The sequence below is a fragment of the Vulpes lagopus genome, chromosome 8, assembly GCF_018345385.1.
Source record: "Vulpes lagopus strain Blue_001 chromosome 8, ASM1834538v1, whole genome shotgun sequence".
NCBI classification, from domain to species: Eukaryota; Metazoa; Chordata; class Mammalia; order Carnivora; family Canidae; genus Vulpes; species Vulpes lagopus.
In genome coordinates this window covers 59626986-59644982 of record NC_054831.1, presented here as the reverse complement: position 1 = coordinate 59644982, position 17997 = coordinate 59626986, and the positions used below count along the sequence as shown (strand labels likewise).

Genomic DNA, 17997 nt, shown 5'->3' with positions numbered 1-17997 from the left:
TTGTGTCTCATGAATAAATACATAAAATCTTTTTCTTTTTATTTAAAAAAGGTACTGGACATCACTATTCATCAAGGAAATGCAAATCAAAATTATAGTGGGATATCACCTCACACCTAATGGCTATCATCAAAAAGACAGATAACAAATACAGGCAAAGATACAGAGACTGTGCACAGTATGGAAGGTCATCAAACAATTAAAAATGGAACAACCATAAATCCAGCAATCCTACTTTTAGTTATAATTAAAGGAAATGAAAACAGGATATTAAATAGATATTGGCACTCCCATGCTCACTGCAGCATTATTTACAATAACTAAGATATGGAAACAATCTAAGTGTTCATCAACTGATGAATTGATAAAAATGTGACTTAAATATATACAATGGAACATTATTCCACCATGAGAAAAAAGTAAAATGCCCTCAAAGTTCATCTATGGTATCACAAATTGCAGGATTTCCTAAGTGTGATCAGTCAGACAGAAAAAGCCAAATACTGCCTGATCCCACTTATATGTGGACTCTAAGACACTCAGAAAATAGAGCGGTGATTACCAAGGGTTGAATGTGTGAGAAGTAAGGATATGGTCAAAGTAATTCGTTAAAAAAATTCTGGAAATTTGTTTAATTTATTTAATCCCAATGAACCTAAGTGAGTTAGTTGCAGACCTCATGTCTAGATGTATACTTCATAAATACAAAGATCTATTGTTATGTAACTAAACTATAATTATAATATTCAGGAAATTAAACATTGATCTAATATATATTCAAATTTTGCCAGTTGCCCTAAGAATGTTCCTTAATCTGAAACACTTCATCATTCTTTATGTTTTCATGATTTTGACATGTTTTCAGAATAGAGATATCATTTTGAGACATGTTCTTCACTTCAAATTTCTCAGATATTTCCTCTGTTTAGATCCAGATTATGCATTTTTAAATAGAATGTCACATAGTGTTGTGTTCATATTCACTTGCTTATCTGTTTGTTGTCTTTCCCATTTCTGCTGCCTATATGACACGACCTATGTGGTCCCAATGCCATTATATAAAAGCCATAAAGGACTTTACTTCCAAATACATAACAATTAGTAAAAATCATGAGTAGCATAAACATAAATGTCAGATTTTTTAAATGTAAAAGTCACAGTTTTAAAGGAATGAATTTAAAATGAATGTCTTCTATTTTTAGAGGAGAAAAAAAATCATTGTCTTAACTGCACTGCATAAAATGCATTACAAAAAAAATTGCCCATATGTGAACTAGTAAGAAAATTGAATAAAATTAAGCATCTCACCCAATTATTTTGAAGTATCTCAGGTGAAACTTCATGCTTGATGTAAATTATTATTCATCGCTTATTTATTTTTCTGCTCCATTTAAGTGAATATAGAGTCCAGAAAACCTACCTCTGACCAAAGTGTAGATCCAAAATATTGGCCCTATCACCCCAACAGCGAGAGGCCAATCACTGCTCACAATACACAACTTACAGAAGGCTTCCTGATGACCCTGAGGCCCAGATGTGGAGAAATGTGTACTTCGTGTGACTGAGGATCTGCTTCCACAGCTTAGAATGCATATGAAGGTTTCTATAAGAGCATCCCAGCAGGTTGAGTAAAGTCACATATAAAATAGTCTAAAAATGCTACTGATGTTCTTGACACTCATTGTCCAAATTGTTTTTTTTAAATATTTTTCTTTATTTATTCATGAAAGACACAGAGAGACAGAGGCAGAGACGTAGGCAGAGAGAGAAGCCCTAATAATGATGCAGGGAGCCCATGCAGAGAGCCCGATGTGGGCCTCGATCCTGGGACTCCAGAATCATGCCCTGGGCTGAAGGCAGATGCTCAACCTTCACTGTCCTCATTGTCCAAATTCTTAAAGGAGATACACAAAGAAGAGTTTACAGTTGGGCAGCCTCAGAAAACTATCACTCATTTTCCCTGTCTGGCCTTTTGTGTTTTGTTTTGTTGTTGTTTTGCATTGTTTTTTGGGTTTTTCAGATAGGTAAAAGAAATAGCAAGGGGTTATGAAAATCCCTCATTAGTAGGGGAAACAGAAACATAGGAATTTGCCTAAGATTTATCTTAAGAATGAGGTAGATGCAGTATATGATAATTAACCTTCAACCATGACCATACAGTAAGATACAGATCTAACTAAAAAAGGCTTTGCATCAAATAAGAATAGTTTTCATGTTGTAGTCTACAGATATTTAAAGTATTACAGCAATGAACCATGTCCTTAAACTGCAAGAAAAGTGTACATGTTTTTGGAGAAGCTCCATAGCATTAATTAAACTTGCAAAATGCTCAAGTTGGACTAAAAACAACTTGAGTGATGTGGAGTGGTTGGTGTACTGTGATCACAGGGGTCCTGACCCACTTCCCTCATTAAAAATGACTGGTCTATTTTTGCTTCTCTGAGAGCTGATTTCTTATATCTAGAAGGCTCTTTATCTCTGACCACCCCTCCACCATGTTCCCAACCCTGGGTATTGTTTACTCTTCTCCGTGCTTTGTCTTTGTCTATATTCTGGACCCTGGAAGTTGCTCCGTCCTCCGTGATCTTGTACACTATTTTCTGCCCATCCATCCCTATGTCAGACTGGCAAAAATCCTACCTTACTGCAAGAAGATTCCTGTTCTGTAAGTCGTTGAAAACATTTATGATAGCCTTTTGCAATACGCATCATTAAGGTCAATCGAAACATTAGGAGTAACTTATATAAAGCCTTCAAGTCGATTTAAGCAAAATATAAAGGTTCTAACTTCTTATTAAATCTTCAAACACACATACATTATAAAATACAGTGAATGCACTCTGTTATTCAACTGGGCAATTTTGAAATGAATATGCCCTTGGATAGTTTCCATAATTGACCGGGTCATATATCTATATACTTTTTACATAATGGAGAAATTATCATTGTTTACATATGAAATATGGATACAAAGGTCAAGTACTGGCTTGGTGAAGGACAAAGCAATGACAATTATTTTGTTCTTCTTTAATTCCTTTGCAACGATTAATGTTTCATTAAGTTAAAATGCCAAGCTACAGAGAAGTGGAAATTCAAGGATTCAGCCGAAGAAATGATGGTATTTTCCATGGAAGATCAAAAATTATATAAAATAATTAGAACATTTTATTAAGGGGAAGGCACATGTTCTAAGAACTGGCCTAGAATCACAATTATGACTGTAGGCTTCAGTCGCACTAACATTTGACTGGTTCAGTAACTGTTTTTGCTGGGGGCACAATAAAAAAATCTTAATTTAATTTTTTCACTATTTTCAGGGTCAGATATCCCCAGCAGGCACTAAAGCATTTGCCCACTGACCTGCACTTTTCAGAGGAATGTGAAGGAGCAGTGATAACTAGAAATCTACTGAGCTTTGACTTCTGACCCTCCATACTCCCCCTGGCAATGCATTTAAGTCCCAAGCATAAAAAACTGAACCTCTACTCATGGATTGACATCATGAGAATTCTGCCAGCCTGAAGAAAAACTTAATCAATTCTGAAAGAGGAAAGACAGAGTGAAAATGTCATGTGTAAGGTAGTCGGGGTGAGAACATCTTGCATTTGTGTGCACTTGTTTATAAAGTATTTTACATAGATTATTTGATACCCCCATCCATTTTGTGAGGTACAGCCAAGTATTGTTAGCTTTTTTGACAAATTATAATCATTTTTCCTTATTTAGCATATGAAGAGGAAACATTGGGGGTTATGGTGTTACATACAGCCCTGTATAGAATGGGGTGAGCTCCCCAAACAATCCTTCAGGCACCATTTCTACATCTTCCCACCACTGCTAATGTGAGCCAGGAGTTGAGTCATGTTACTGAGATGGCCTTTTGCTAGTTCTGAGCACTCAAAAGTGCAAGATGGCCTTCCTGATTCCTGGCCTCACAATTCAGAGAAGTTGCCACATATTTAGTGCTCTACTTTCTTTTATTCAGCAGCTTCTTTCTAAAGCTTATCAACTGGGGAGGCATTTGCTTTCCAGTGAGTAATATGGATGCACCTCTCCACTGTCATTCCACGCCTGTACTCCCAGCTTGGCAGAAGAGCCAGAGGAAATGAGAACAAGAGCAATTTATATAGGCTGTTCATGTTTCCCTTTCTGGGATTTGGTTTCCTTGTATTTAAAATGAAGGACTAGGACAAAATAAATCTCTGAGATCCAAGCCAATTCAAACATGAAAGGTTTGCAGTTTGTTAAAAAATATTTTTAAGTCAATCTTTCTTATAAAACTTATCTGTAAGGCCATGGAAAGTCTTTCTCGAGGTTCCATTAATTTATACTTTCACTGCCAATGAACATTTTGATCCAAACTCATATCTAAACAATCCCACAGCTATTATCACAGCCTTGTAAAGAGCATCTGAAATGCTAGTAGAGACAACTCTTACCTATAAATGACTCAGGAATATAAACAGCATGTGCAAATGCCCCTTCCTCCCTTTGTCTCCTCACCTCTGGAACCCCTGGTGCTCCTGCCAAAAAGCCATTCTGGGCAAGCAAAAAGCTTTAGAGAAATTGGAGGTTCAGAAGTAAAGAAAGGAAAGATACTGTGAAAAAGGAAATGCAGCATGGAGCTGACCAGGGACAGGTACGCAGAATGAGCTGACCTTCACTAGCCCAAAAATATCTTTCCCCTACTGTGCCTGAAGTTTTGACTTCACTTTGGCATGCTGACTGAAATCGCATCACTGAGACATGCTTTCTGGATAATAAGCAGTTTTTTTTTAATGCAACTAACTTGAGGAGATTTCAGACTGTCAAGCCCTTCATGCATTTGTGTGAGTTCGTTGTTTTCCTCCTAACAACCCAGTTGAGATCAACAGTCCTGAGTTAATCAGAGTTTTGAACAAATGGAAAGGAAAGGCAGGTAACTTTGGCGAAAGATAATTTGAGAAAAGGTGCTAATTTTGGCTAATGTTGATGGAGAAGTTTAGAGGTCTGTAAATTAGGGCACTAGAAAGTAGAGGAGTTGCAGAAAGTTCCTACCCAAGAAAGCAGGTATTGGCCACTTTGCCAGATGCTTCATGCTTCTGAGAGTTAGATAATATTATTTCTTTTACAGACAAGGAAACTGAGGCTCACACAGATAAATGAACTTGCCCAGGTCAGGGTTAGATCAGGTTGCTGCCAGCATTTTCTGCCTCATGCTTACTCTCTTTCTTACCGTCCTCCTTTCTGTTTTCTTACCATCTTCTTCTTCACTTAAATGAAGAGGAAAACATCATTCAGCTGCAATTTCTCTGATCCAACCTGGAAAAAAGTATGTTTTGGGTTCCAAGTAGGCTATTTATAAGTGAGCTGTAATTGAGATACAATTGTTCTTATGTTGAGTAATTCATTCACTTTCGATTTTTTCCATCTACATAGTTGATGAAAATTGTTCAGATAATTCCTTACTTGTAATCTTGTCTAATTATTACACAGTACCATAGTCATTGTAAAGTACAAACTCTTCTAGTAGGGACTTTCCTGTACTAGTCATACTAGGAATGCAGTAAATGAATGAATATATAAATTGTGAATGAATAAAATCTAATCAAAATGGCCTACTCAATAATATAGTTGCATGCAGTTAATTTTCAGACTAGACACCACAGAAAACCATGGGGTACCTCTGGCTCTGGCTGCCAACAAATGACTGGTCACAAGCAACTATTGGTGGCATCGTTCATGTGGTTTAGAATGAACAGTCTGGGCATGAATACCTTTAATATCTTCTGGGATTTATACTCCCCTTTTTGGGGGGTCACTTTTTATTCTTTATTTTTAAATCCAAGAGTTTCTTTTGAGCAGAGGGTTGATAAGAATGGAATAATTCTGGGACCCAAAATAAAGGGTTAAACTTGAAATTTTCAGAGCATTGGCAATTTCAGGGTCAGAATAATGTGTAGAGGGTACATTGTATCACAAATCATGACTTCAAAAAACCATAATCACATGGAGTTTAGTAACTGAAGTATTAATGGAATAATACCATTCTGGTGCATTTTAGGAGCAAAATCTTGAATCTCCCTTTATTTCCATGACCAATCTTTGGTTCAATCTAAGGGAAAAGATTGACCAGTAGATAATGATAGATCTTTTGTAAATTGAGCTATCTGAAGCAGCACCTCAAAAAAATTACTTAATAAGGCAATATATCTGTAGTGACATCACTATTTCTAGGGCATGATATAACTGTGGGAAAATATGACAAATTTTATTTGAGCCATGATTCCTTTGTCTCAAGGAAGGAGCAGAGGTGCTCTAATGGACAACAGGAACTGGATATAAGGGAAAGGATGCAGTTAGTCAGGAGCTAGGCAATAAAACTTCTTTCGTTCAAACCCCAAACCCACCACATCCTACCTTGCAGGCTGGGCAAGTTATCTAAGCTTCCATTATTTCAAAGTAGGGACTGATATAGCACACACTGTAGGAAGGAATCCCGAGACCTAAATTAGTTAGTATGTGTAAAAGTACTTAGAAAAGTACTTGGTATAGAGTAAGCCCTCAATCAACGCTAGCTGTTTACTCCATGCCTCAGTATGTGTGAGACCTTAGTGAAGTCCCTGCTTCTGGGGATCTCACTTGCCCCATCAAGATAATACAGTGAGACAGCACTGAGCTTAGGCCATGTTCTCCAAGCAGAATTAGTGACCCTCTAGGGGAGTAAGTATTCTTCTTTGTACCCCTCAAAACCATAGCATAGAATAAAAGTGGGGGAGATCATGAAGCTCACTGCAAGTGTTTCCCTGTCAACAAAGGAGACTTCTGAACTGCTGCTTCAGTTAAATTACAAGAAATCTACTACCAAGTGGTTAGTCCGCCCTCTTAGCTTGGATAGGTGAAGTCTAGGCCAAACATTGCCCACAGAACTGGAAATTAAAGCTTTTGCTCCCAAAAAGCTCCCGAAAAGGTAACAGTTAATCAATGCCTCAGCCTACTCTACTGTGATGACTGACGTGTGGTGGTATTTTTTTAATTCATGATTTATGATTCAATGCACCTGCTACAAGTTATTCTGATCTTGAAATTTTCTATGCTCTTAAAATTCCAAATTTAACTTCCCTTCTTTGCTCCAGTAATGTCCTTCCCTGAAAACATTCCTTTACATACCCATGAATTTCACCTCCAGTCACAACTCATTGCCCTAACAGTCACTCCTGAGGCTGAGTCTGTCATAACCTCTTTAGGGTAGAACTCTCCTATCAGCATTTCAGCCCAGAAAATTCCAGGCACAATTGCCTTCTGGGGATCTAAATCAGGTTATGGTAATGTGACAGCTCATTCAATATCCTACAACTCCCCAGTCTCTTGCCATCAACTCTCATTCACAAATTCATATTTTATAGAAAAACTTTAAATGAGAGCTTAAATTAGGCGAAGATTGTAGTTTGTTCCAGATACCTGCTGGGATTTACATGCTCCATGGAGGAACCTGACTAATCTAAACAGCAATTAAACACATTCAATCTTGCTTAAAAGTTTGGGTTTCTCAGAGAAGGCAGGCTGATTGCATGCAAAGGACAGAAGTCTGGAACTTGAATGAGGCATCCATAGGTTTCAAGTTTCAAACTTACTTTGAACACCATGGCTACGCCACAGCTCTTTTGCTTTAGGGAGAAAATGTCTACGTGGAGACCATGTTCAGGTAGCTTATACTTTTGAGAATCTTGGAATATTTGACTATGGAAAGAGTATAGTACATGGCCCGACAGCTGAGTGGAAGTCAGAAGCCTAAATCAATGAGCTTTGCTGCTAAACCACTAAAATGGATATAGGTTCTTGGAGAAGTCACAACTCTAATAGCAATCATTGTTCTCATCTATGAAGTGAGGATAGGGTAGGATGACTCCTAGATCTCAATCCATGATTTTAAAACCCAAAGGCTTTTCCATGTACATTCAGCAGCCAAACCCAACTGGAAGTCCTAAAGAGCCAGAGTCTAAATGTAATTCTCCTAGTAAAACTGGCAAGTTCTATACTTGTGCACTCTCTTTGGAAGTATAATTACAAGATCTTTTCCTAACTTTAAAGTGATATAAATTGAATTTGTCCTTTCATAGGAGTAATGAGATAGATTTTCCGTTTTGAAAACGTATCTGTAGGTCATATCTTAATGTGAACTTACTAGTTGTATCAAGAACAAAGATTGCTTTTGCCCAAGACAGTAGAGCTTGTCCTAAACTTTTTTTTTCACAATTCTCACTTATGAAATTACAGTTTCACATAGCAAGACACTAACTAAGGAGCACATGTTAACTCTAAAAAATCTAATCCCAGTTCTACATCTCAAATAAGTGGTCTTATTTAGCTTCCTAAGAGTAAATAGAAAAGTAGAAGTGGTCTTTAACATACATTCCTGCTATAAAATTCTGTGATTCAGGAAAATAAACTCTCCTCATTTCAACTTAAATTCTTGTGGGAAAAAAATCTCATATGGGGAAAATGAGTATCAGACAGAAAGGTATCTATAAATACTTGTTTAATATAAAACAAGTGAAGCAGAGGTACCCATTAAATTCTACTGCACTCAAATTTATTATGAGCATGAGGAAGAATAGAACATTTCAAAAGATGAATATAAACATATGACATTGTCTTTTCTGACAACTCCTTAACTATTCACTTATAAATTCACATTAGGAGTGTATACCTCCCACAACAAACTCATGTAGCTTGTATGACATGTTTGCAGCTAAACAGAATACTTTAAAAATAATATCATGGGATCCCTGGGTGGTGCAGCGGTTTGGCGCCTGCCTTTGGCCCAGGGCGCGATCCTGGAGACCCGGGATCGAATCCCATATCAGGCTCCCGGTGCATGGAGCCTGCTTCTCCCTCCGCCTGTGTCTCTGCCTCTCTCTCTCTCTCTGTGACTATCATAAATAAAAAAAAAAATAAAAATTTAAAAAAATAATAAAATAAAAAAATAAAAAAATAAAAATAAAAATAATATCATGTTTTTTGCACTTTCACAATATGAGTCGTGTAGCTATATCCTTTGAGATTTTCAGTTGCCACAAATGTACATGCATAGCTAAAAGATTCCAGAAAGCTTATTGTTATGTTTGGGATTGTTCAAGAAAAGACAGGCATCAAAGAAGCTGTCCAAATCAGGACTGTAGCCAGAGAAATCTCAGGTATTTCAGAACTAATGTGTTTTACAATCTGGTTAAAAAGCAATCTCCCAAGTTACTAAAAGCGGTCGTGTGTTCTGGGGAGAGACATTAACAGTTGTGTGACCTTGAGGAAGTCGTTTAGTTTCCTATTTATAAAATCAGGAACCTAAACACATATCTTTTCCAGCTCTAAAATTCTTTATCTCCAAGAATCTATGCTTTCTTGCAGATGAAGTTAATCCTGACACAGATGATACAGTGTAGTTCAGATATAACCCAAACAAAATCACATCTCCCCCAGCACAAAAACGTCAAAAGCAAGCAGGATTTACATGGGAATTAGATCTAGCCTCAGATTTCAACATTATGGGTTCTCACCAGAGTGCCCTGAATTGTCCTCCACACTATTCAACTGCACAGTAAATTTCAGGATGTGAGATCAGTGCTAGCTCAGATAAATAAATGAATCAATGTTAAGCAAATGTAGTAAATCATCAGTTTCCCTCACCTCAGTCTCCCTTCCCTGCCAAATTCCTATGGAAACAAACAAACAAAAAAGTCAGCAGAGAAAGGAAAGCAGAAAATATTTTTGGCCCACGACATGATTTGTGTGACCAAGATTGCCCTACATTTTATCAGCATGGCCTCCACCTGCCCTCCCACCTAGCAGAACTATTTTCAGCACATAGGCCAATGCTTATTTTTGTAGATGTATTAAGCCATATCTCCTGTTATGCAGTTTTTGTTAAGGAAGTCATTCCTTAAGTCCATCCAGCTGTTTTCTCAATTGTACCTTTAGGAATAAGGGGACAGGAAGCCTGAGAAGACATAGATAATTCAGCCCTACCCCCTCACAGCTACAACCCAAGAAAAATATCTCACAGGAACTTACCTTGTTAATAGCAGATCAGCAACGCATCCTTGTATGAAGGACAGTCATTTCAGTTTCTTTACTTGGACATTGTTAAGTCCTGGATAATTACTTTTTCATTCTAATTTAATTTACATTAAGCCCAGTGTGTTTAGTTTTTGAGACCTAACGCTCAAATCTGGCAGACGTTGGCCTGTGGTTAGGAATGCAAGACTCCTGGGAAAACATCTGGTCTCATTCTGAATAAATGCCTGAATCCACTACAGTCTCATCTGAGAACTCTGAAAGTACTTCCTAATGAAGTATATGCTGTACATACATTATTTTTTAAATAAAAATAGATTAACAAATGACTACTAAAAGAACGATGAATAGGAGAATGTTTGATACTTTACTTTGAATTAATCATTAAAATGATTCATAAAATTATCTTATTTTTTTAAAGAGCCACATGCCAACCCAAGGCATTGCATTTGACAAATAATTTTGAATGGATTGCAGGCATTTTTAGCTTTCTCCTTTATCCTCACATTGTCATAGTGCAAAGTATAAAGTGCTGAATAATCTTTTTATATAAGTACCTATCATGTGGTTTCTAAGGAATGCAAAACATCTTAAAAAAGACTACAGAGGTACTGAGCTATAAATTAACTAATAAGCCTTTAATAGATACTGTTAGATTTTCACTAACATACAAACACGCACACATACCAACACACATATATATGTGTTTGTATGCATATGCATAAAAGTACATGTGTGTGTGTATACACTGGGCAATAAACTGGAGTGTTTCTATTTCAATTTATTGGCTATATATGAGAAAAAACGATTTTTCCAAACTAATATTGATACATCTCTAGCCAAAGTCTTAAGAATACCTTCGTTATTATAAACAGAACCTCAAAGAAAACACTAACTTAATTCTACTTATCTTTAACTGCCAGAAAACTACGAGACTGTGCACACTTAAGTTGATAAAATGTTGTTGAAGCATCCAATGTAAATGGATATAGAATTCAGTTGAATTTAATGAGAGTAGTAAGAATGATACAATCTTTATGTTTTTGCATTTTCCCTTCAAAAGTTTTGACTCCCAAATGGCACTTGACACTTGTGGTATGAGAAAACACAAATGGCCCAAAGCAATGTGTGTCAAACTCAAGGCCTAACCCCTCTGTCTTAATTCAATAATTCTCAAGAGTTATAATTGGTTTTATTCTAATCTGGCATGGACAATTAACTGGTATTTTATTTTCTTAATAAATAAATACAGTAATATTGTTTCACCCTATTTTTTTTATTAATTGTCCACAGCAAGTAGTTCCATGGAATAATCTCCTTTTCCAGCTCTACTGAAAATATTTAAAATTTGCAAAAAGTTACATTAAAAGATCTTATTAACAGGAGAACCAAGTTGCTACGACATTCTAGTATTTAATTTGAACTGCAAAGAATCACTGAGAATTATTGAATTACGTAAACTAATAAAAGTCATATCACCTCACCATATAGGACCCCTGGATTGTGTGATACTGTTGATACATGATAGCTTCTTTATTTTCTGAGACTTACCTGAATTCCCTGAAATTGATCCTCTTCCCAAGGTTCTCTGAACACCTTACTGGTATACATGTCTCAATCTTTCCCTTCCCTCACCCAAGCCCCACCAATGCGTAGAAGTTGCTAAAAATATCTTCTCTGTGGAAAATATTTGTAGCAATTTTGACCTGGTGGTTCCACTGCAGGCATTTCAATACCAGGGACTCTTTGACCTTCAACATTGTGATGCAATCTAAAAGAATAAAATATTATAAGATAAGCTTTTATACTAGTAACTTACATACAAAACCATTCTCTCCTTGAGCTTTACCATTGCAGACCTGCAGCCTGTAAGGTGGGCGTCAGCAAAAAGATGTGGGTGAAGAATGCAGAGTCAGAGATGGGCAGAGGTTGGTCAGACCAACTAGAGTACTGAGAGCCATGGTCAATGATAATGTTTTACCTCCAAAACAACCAGCCACTCCGAGCAAACTCTCTGCCTTTTCTCCAAGAAGTCTATATTTTGAAAGTTCTACATCACAACTTCCTAGATTTCTTCTTTATATTCAACAATACATAATTGGAAATATTGCTATAAAAGCAAAAAAGTCATTCATAGTTGTACAAGAAATCTGCAATTACATTTCTCTTAATATAGTTCATATATAGAACATCTTTGACTATGAAGAATGGACCGATAGCTCATTCAGAGGCAAATCCACTTTAAAAATGAGATTTCGGGGGAGGGGCAAGATGGCGGAGGAGTAGGGTCTCCAGGTCACCTGTCCTCAGCAAATTACCTAGAAAACCATCCAATCATCCTGAAAACCTACGAATTCGGCCTGAGATTTAAAGAGAGACCAGCTGGAACGCTACAGTGAGAAGAGTTCGCGCTTCTATCAAGGTAGGAAGACGGGGAAAAAGAAATAAAGAAACAAAAGGCCTCCAAGGGGGAGGGGCCCCGCGAGGAGCCGGGCTGAGGCCGGGGCGAGTGTCCCCAGGACAGGAGAGCCCCGTCCCGGAGGAGCAGGAGCTGCACCAACCTTCCCCGCGGAAAGGGGCTCCCCGGGAATTGGAGCAGGATCCCCAGAAAGGCGGGGACGCCCTCGGGCTCCCTGGGACAGTAACAGAGGAACTGCGCCCCGGGAGAGTGCGCCGAGCTCCCTAAGGGCTGCAGCGCTCGGCGGGACCCGGAGCAGCTCGGAGGGGCTCGGGCGGCGGCTCCGCGGAGGGGGCTGCGCGGCTCCGGGAACAGCTCAGCGGCGGCGGCTCGGGCGGAGGAAGAAGCTCCGCGCGGAGGGGGCTGCGCGGCTCCGGGAACAGCTCGGAGGGGCTCGGGCGGCGGCTCCGCGGAGGGGGCTGCGCGGCTCCGGGAACAGCTCAGCGGCGGCGGCTCGCGCAGAGGAAGAAGCTCCGCGCGGAGGGGGCTGCGCGGCTCCGGGAGCAGCTCGGAGGGGCTCGGGCGGCGGCTCCGCGGAGGGGGCTGCACCGCCGGGAGCGCGAATCCAACAGCGCAGGCCCCGGAGCACAGGGCGCCGGGACACAGCCCAGGATCCGGCCTCCCCCGGGACAGGCAGAGGCCGGGAGGGCCCAGGACAGCGAGGACGCTCCTGCCTGGAACTGAGCAGATCAGCGGCCCCGCCCCGGAGCCCCCAGGCCCTGCAGAAGGAGAGCCCCGGAGCTACTGCGGGGGCTGACTCGAGGGTCCCAGAGCTGCCCCCGCCACTGTGGCTTCCTCCCGGGGCCTCACGGGGTGAACAACCCCCACCGAGCCCTGCACCAGACAGGGGCAGAGCAGCTCCCCCAAGTGCTAACACCTGAGAATCAGCACAGCAGGCCCCTCCCCCAGAAGACCAGCGAGACGGACCAGTTCCAAGGGAAATCAAGGGACTTAAACTACACAGAATCGGAAGATACTCCCCCGTGGTTTTTTTTGTTTTTTGTTTTTTTGTTTTTGTTTTTGTTTTTTTGTTTGTTTGTTTGTTTTGTTTTGTGCTTTTTTTTTCTCTCTCTCTTTCTTCTTGATTTCTGATTGCTTCCCCCACCCCCCCTTTTTCTTTTTTCTCCTTTCTTTCTTTTTCTTTCTTTTTCTTCTCTTTTTCCCCTATTTTTTTCTTCTTTCTCTTTTTTCTTTTTCTCTTTTCTTTCCTTCTCTCTCTTTTTCTCCTTTTCCCAATACAACTTGTTTTTGGCCACTCTGCACTGAGCAAAATGACTAGAAGGAAAACCCCTCAAAAAAAAGAATCAGAAACAGCCCACTCTCCCACAGAGTTACAAAATATGGATTACAATTCAATGTCAGAAAGCCAATTCAGAAGCACTATTTTACAGCTACTGGTGGCTCTAGAAAAAACCATAAAGGACTCAAGAGACTTCATGACTGCAGAATTTAGATCTAATCAGGCAGAAATTAAAAATCAATTGAATGAGATGCAATCCAAGCTAGAAGTCCTAACGACGAGGCTTGACGAGGTGGAAGAACGAGTGAGTGACATAGAAGACAAGTTGATGGCAAAGAGGGAAACTGAGGAAAAAAGAGGCAATTAAAAGACCATGAGGATAGATTAAGGGAAATAAATGATAGCCTGAGGAAGAAAAACCTACGTTTAATTGGGGTTCCCGAGGGCGCGGAAAGGGACAGAGGGCCAGAATATGTATTTGAACAAATCCTAGCTGAAAACTTTCCGAATCTGGGAAGGGAAACAGGCATTCAGATCCAGGAAATAGAGAGATCCCCCCCTAAAATCAACAAAAACCGTTCAACACCTCGACATTTAATAGTGAAGCTTGCAAATTCCAAAGATAAGGAGAAGATCCTTAAAGCAGCAAGAGAAAAAAAGTCCCTGACTTTTATGGGGAGGAATATTAGGGTAACAGCAGACCTCTCCACAGAGACGTGGCAGGCCAGAAAGGGCTGGCAGGATATATTCAGGGTCCTAAATGAAAAGAACATGCAACCAAGAATACTTTACCCCGCAAGGCTTTCATTCAAAATGGAAGGAGAGATAAAGAGCTTCCAAGACAGGCAGGAACTGAAAGAATATGTAACCTCCAAACCAGCTCTGCAAGAAATTTTAAGGGGGACTCTTAAAATTCCCCTTTAAGAAGAAGTTCAGTGGAACAATCCACAGAAACAAGGACTGAATAGATATGATGACACTAAACTCATATCTATCAATAGTAACTCTGAATGTGAACGGGCTTAATGACCCCATCAAAAGGCGCAGGGTTTCAGACTGGATAAAAAAGCAGGACCCATCTATTTGCTGTCTACAAGAGACTCATTTTAGACAGAAGGACACCTACAACCTGAAAATAAAAGGTTGGAGAACCATTTACCATTCAAATGGTCCTCAAAAGAAAGCAGGGGTTGCCATCCTTATATCAGATAAATTAAAATTTACCCCGAAGACTATAGTGAGAGATGAAGAGGGACACTATCTCATACTCAAAGGATCTATCCAACAAGAGGACTTAACACTCCTCAATATATATGCCCCGAATGTGGGAGCTGCCAAATATTTAAACCAATTAATAACCAAACTCAAGAAATACCTTGATAATAATACACTTATACTTGGTGACTTCAATCTAGCTCTTTCTACCCTGGATAGGTCTTCTAAGCACAACATCTCCAAAGAAACGAGAGCTTTAAATGATACACTGGACCAGATGGATTTCACAGATATCTACAGAACTTTACATCCAAACTCAACTGAATACACATTCTTCTCAAGTGCACATGGAACTTTCTCCAGAATAGACCACATACTGGGTCACAAATCGGGTCTGAACCGATACCAAAAGGTCGGGATAGTCCCCTGTATATTCTCAGACCATAATGCCTTGAAATTAGAACTTAATCACAACAAGAAATATGGAAGGACCACAAACACGTGGAGGTTAAGGACCATCCTGCTAAAAGATGAAAAGGTCAACCAGGAAATTAAGGAAGAATTAAAAAGATTCATGGAAACTAATGAAAATGAAGATACAACCGTTCAAAATCTTTGGGATGCAGCAAAAGCAGTCCTGAGGGGGAATACATCGCAATACAAGCATACATTCAAAAACTGGAAAGATCTCAAATTCAAAAGCTCACCTTACACATAAAGGAACTAGAGAAAAAGCAACAAATAGACCCCACCCCCAGCAGAAGAAGAGAGTTAATTAAAATTCGAGCAGAACTCAATGATATCGAGACCAAAAGAACTGTGGAACAGATCAACAGAACCAGGAGTTGGTTCTTTGAAAGAATTAATAAGATAGATAAACCATTAGCCAACCTTATTAAAAAGAAGAGAGAGAAGACTCAAATTAATAAAATCATGAATGAGAAAGGGGACATCACTACCAACACCAAGGAAATACAAACGATTTTAAAAACATATTATGAACAGCTGTACGCCAATAAATTAGGAAATCTAGAAGAAATGGACGCATTCCTGGAAAGCCACAAACTACCAAAACTGGAGCAGGAAGAAATAGAAAACCTGAACAGGCCAATAACCAGGGAGGAAATTGAAGCAGTCATCAAAAACCTCCCAAGACACAAGAGTCCAGGGCCAGATGGCTTCCCAGGGGAATTCTATCAAACGTTTAAAGAAGAAATCATACCTATTCTACTAAAGCTGTTTGGAAAGATAGAAAGAGATGGAGTACTTCCAAATTCGTTCTATGAGGCCAGCATCACCTTAATTCCGAAACCAGACAAAGACCCCACCAAAAAGGAGAATTACAGACCAATATCCCTGATGAACATGGATGCAAAAATTCTCAACAAGATACTAGCCAATAGGATCCAACAACACATTAAGAAAATTATTCACCATGACCAAGTAGGATTTATCCCTGGGACACAAGGCTGGTTCAACACTCGTAAAACCATCAATGTGATTCATCATATCAGCAAGAGAAAAACCAAGAACCATATGATACTCTCATTAGATGCAGAGAAAGCATTTGACAAAATACAGCATCCATTCCTGATCAAAACCCTTCAGAGTGTTGGGATAGAGGGAACTTTCCTCGACATCTTAAAAGCCATCTACGAAAAGCCCACAGCAAATATCATTCTCAATGGGGAAGCACTGGGAGCCTTTCCCCTAAGATCAGGAACAAGACAGGGATGTCCACTCTCACCACTGCTGTTCAACATAGTTCTGGAAGTCCTCGCCTCAGCAATCAGACAACAAAAAGACATTAAAGGCATTCAAATTGGCAAAGAAGAAGTCAAACTCTCCCTCTTCGCCGATGACATGATACTCTACATAGAAAACCCAAAAGCCTCCACCCCCAGATTGCTAGAACTCATACAGCAATTTGGTAGCGTGGCAGGATACAAAATCAATGCCCAGAAATCAATGGCATTTCTATGAGACTGAAGAAAGAGAAATTAAGGAGTCAATCCCATTTACAATTGCACCCAAAAGCATAAGATACCTAGGAATAAACCTAACCAAAGAGGTAAAAGATCTATACCCTAAAAACTATAGAACACTTCTGAAAGAAATTGAGGAAGACACAAAGAGATGGAAAAATATTCCATGCTCATGGATTGGCAGAATTAATATTGTAAAAATGTCAATGTTACCCAGGGAAATTTATACGTTTAATGCAATCCCTATCAAAATACCATGGGCTTTCTTCAGAGAGTTAGAACAAATTATTTTAAGATTTGTGTGGAATCAGAAAAGACCCCGAATAGCCAGGGGAATTTTAAAAAAGAAAACCTTAGCTGGGGGCATCACAATGCCAGATTTCAGGTTGTATTACAAAGCTGTGGTCATCAAGACAGTGTGGTACTGGCACAAAAACAGACACATAGATCAATGGAACAGAATAGAGAACCCAGAAGTGGACCCTGAAATGTACGGTCATCTAATATTCGATAAAGGAGGAAAGACTATCCATTGGAAGAAAGACAGTCTCTTCAATAAATGGTGCTGGGAAAATTGGACATCCACATGCAGAAGAATGAAACTGGACCACTCTCTTTCACCATACACAAAGATAAACTCAAAATGGATGAGAGATCTAAATGTGAGACAAGATTCCATCAAAATCCTAGAGGAGAACACAGGCAACACCCTTTTTGAACTTGGCCACAGTAACTTCTTGCAAGATACATCCACGAAGGCAAAAGAAACAAAAGCAAAAATGAACTATTGGGACTTCATCAAGATAAGAAGCTTTTGCACAGCAAAGGATACAGTCAACAAAACTAAAAGACAACCTACAGAATGGGAGAAGATATTTGCAAATGACATATCAGATAAAGGGCTAGTTTCCAAAATCTATAAAGAACTTATTAAACTCAACCCCAAAGAAACAAACAATCCAATCATGAAATGGGCAAAAGACATGAAGAGAAACCTCACAGAGGAAGACATGGACATGGCCAACAAGCACATGAGAAAATGCTCTGCA

The 17997-nt window shown here is 39.3% G+C and overlaps 1 long non-coding RNA gene across 1 annotated transcript in view; it reads right to left on the bottom strand.

Moving 5' to 3' along the window:
• Positions 1-4628, bottom strand: part of LOC121496712 — a 29637-nt gene extending 25009 nt beyond the window's left edge. Inside the window, exon 1 of the long non-coding RNA XR_005989319.1 lies at positions 4504-4628. This is a non-coding gene — a long non-coding RNA (uncharacterized LOC121496712). The remainder of the gene's footprint in view (positions 1-4503) is intronic.
• Positions 4629-17997: the final 13369 nt, after the last annotated feature.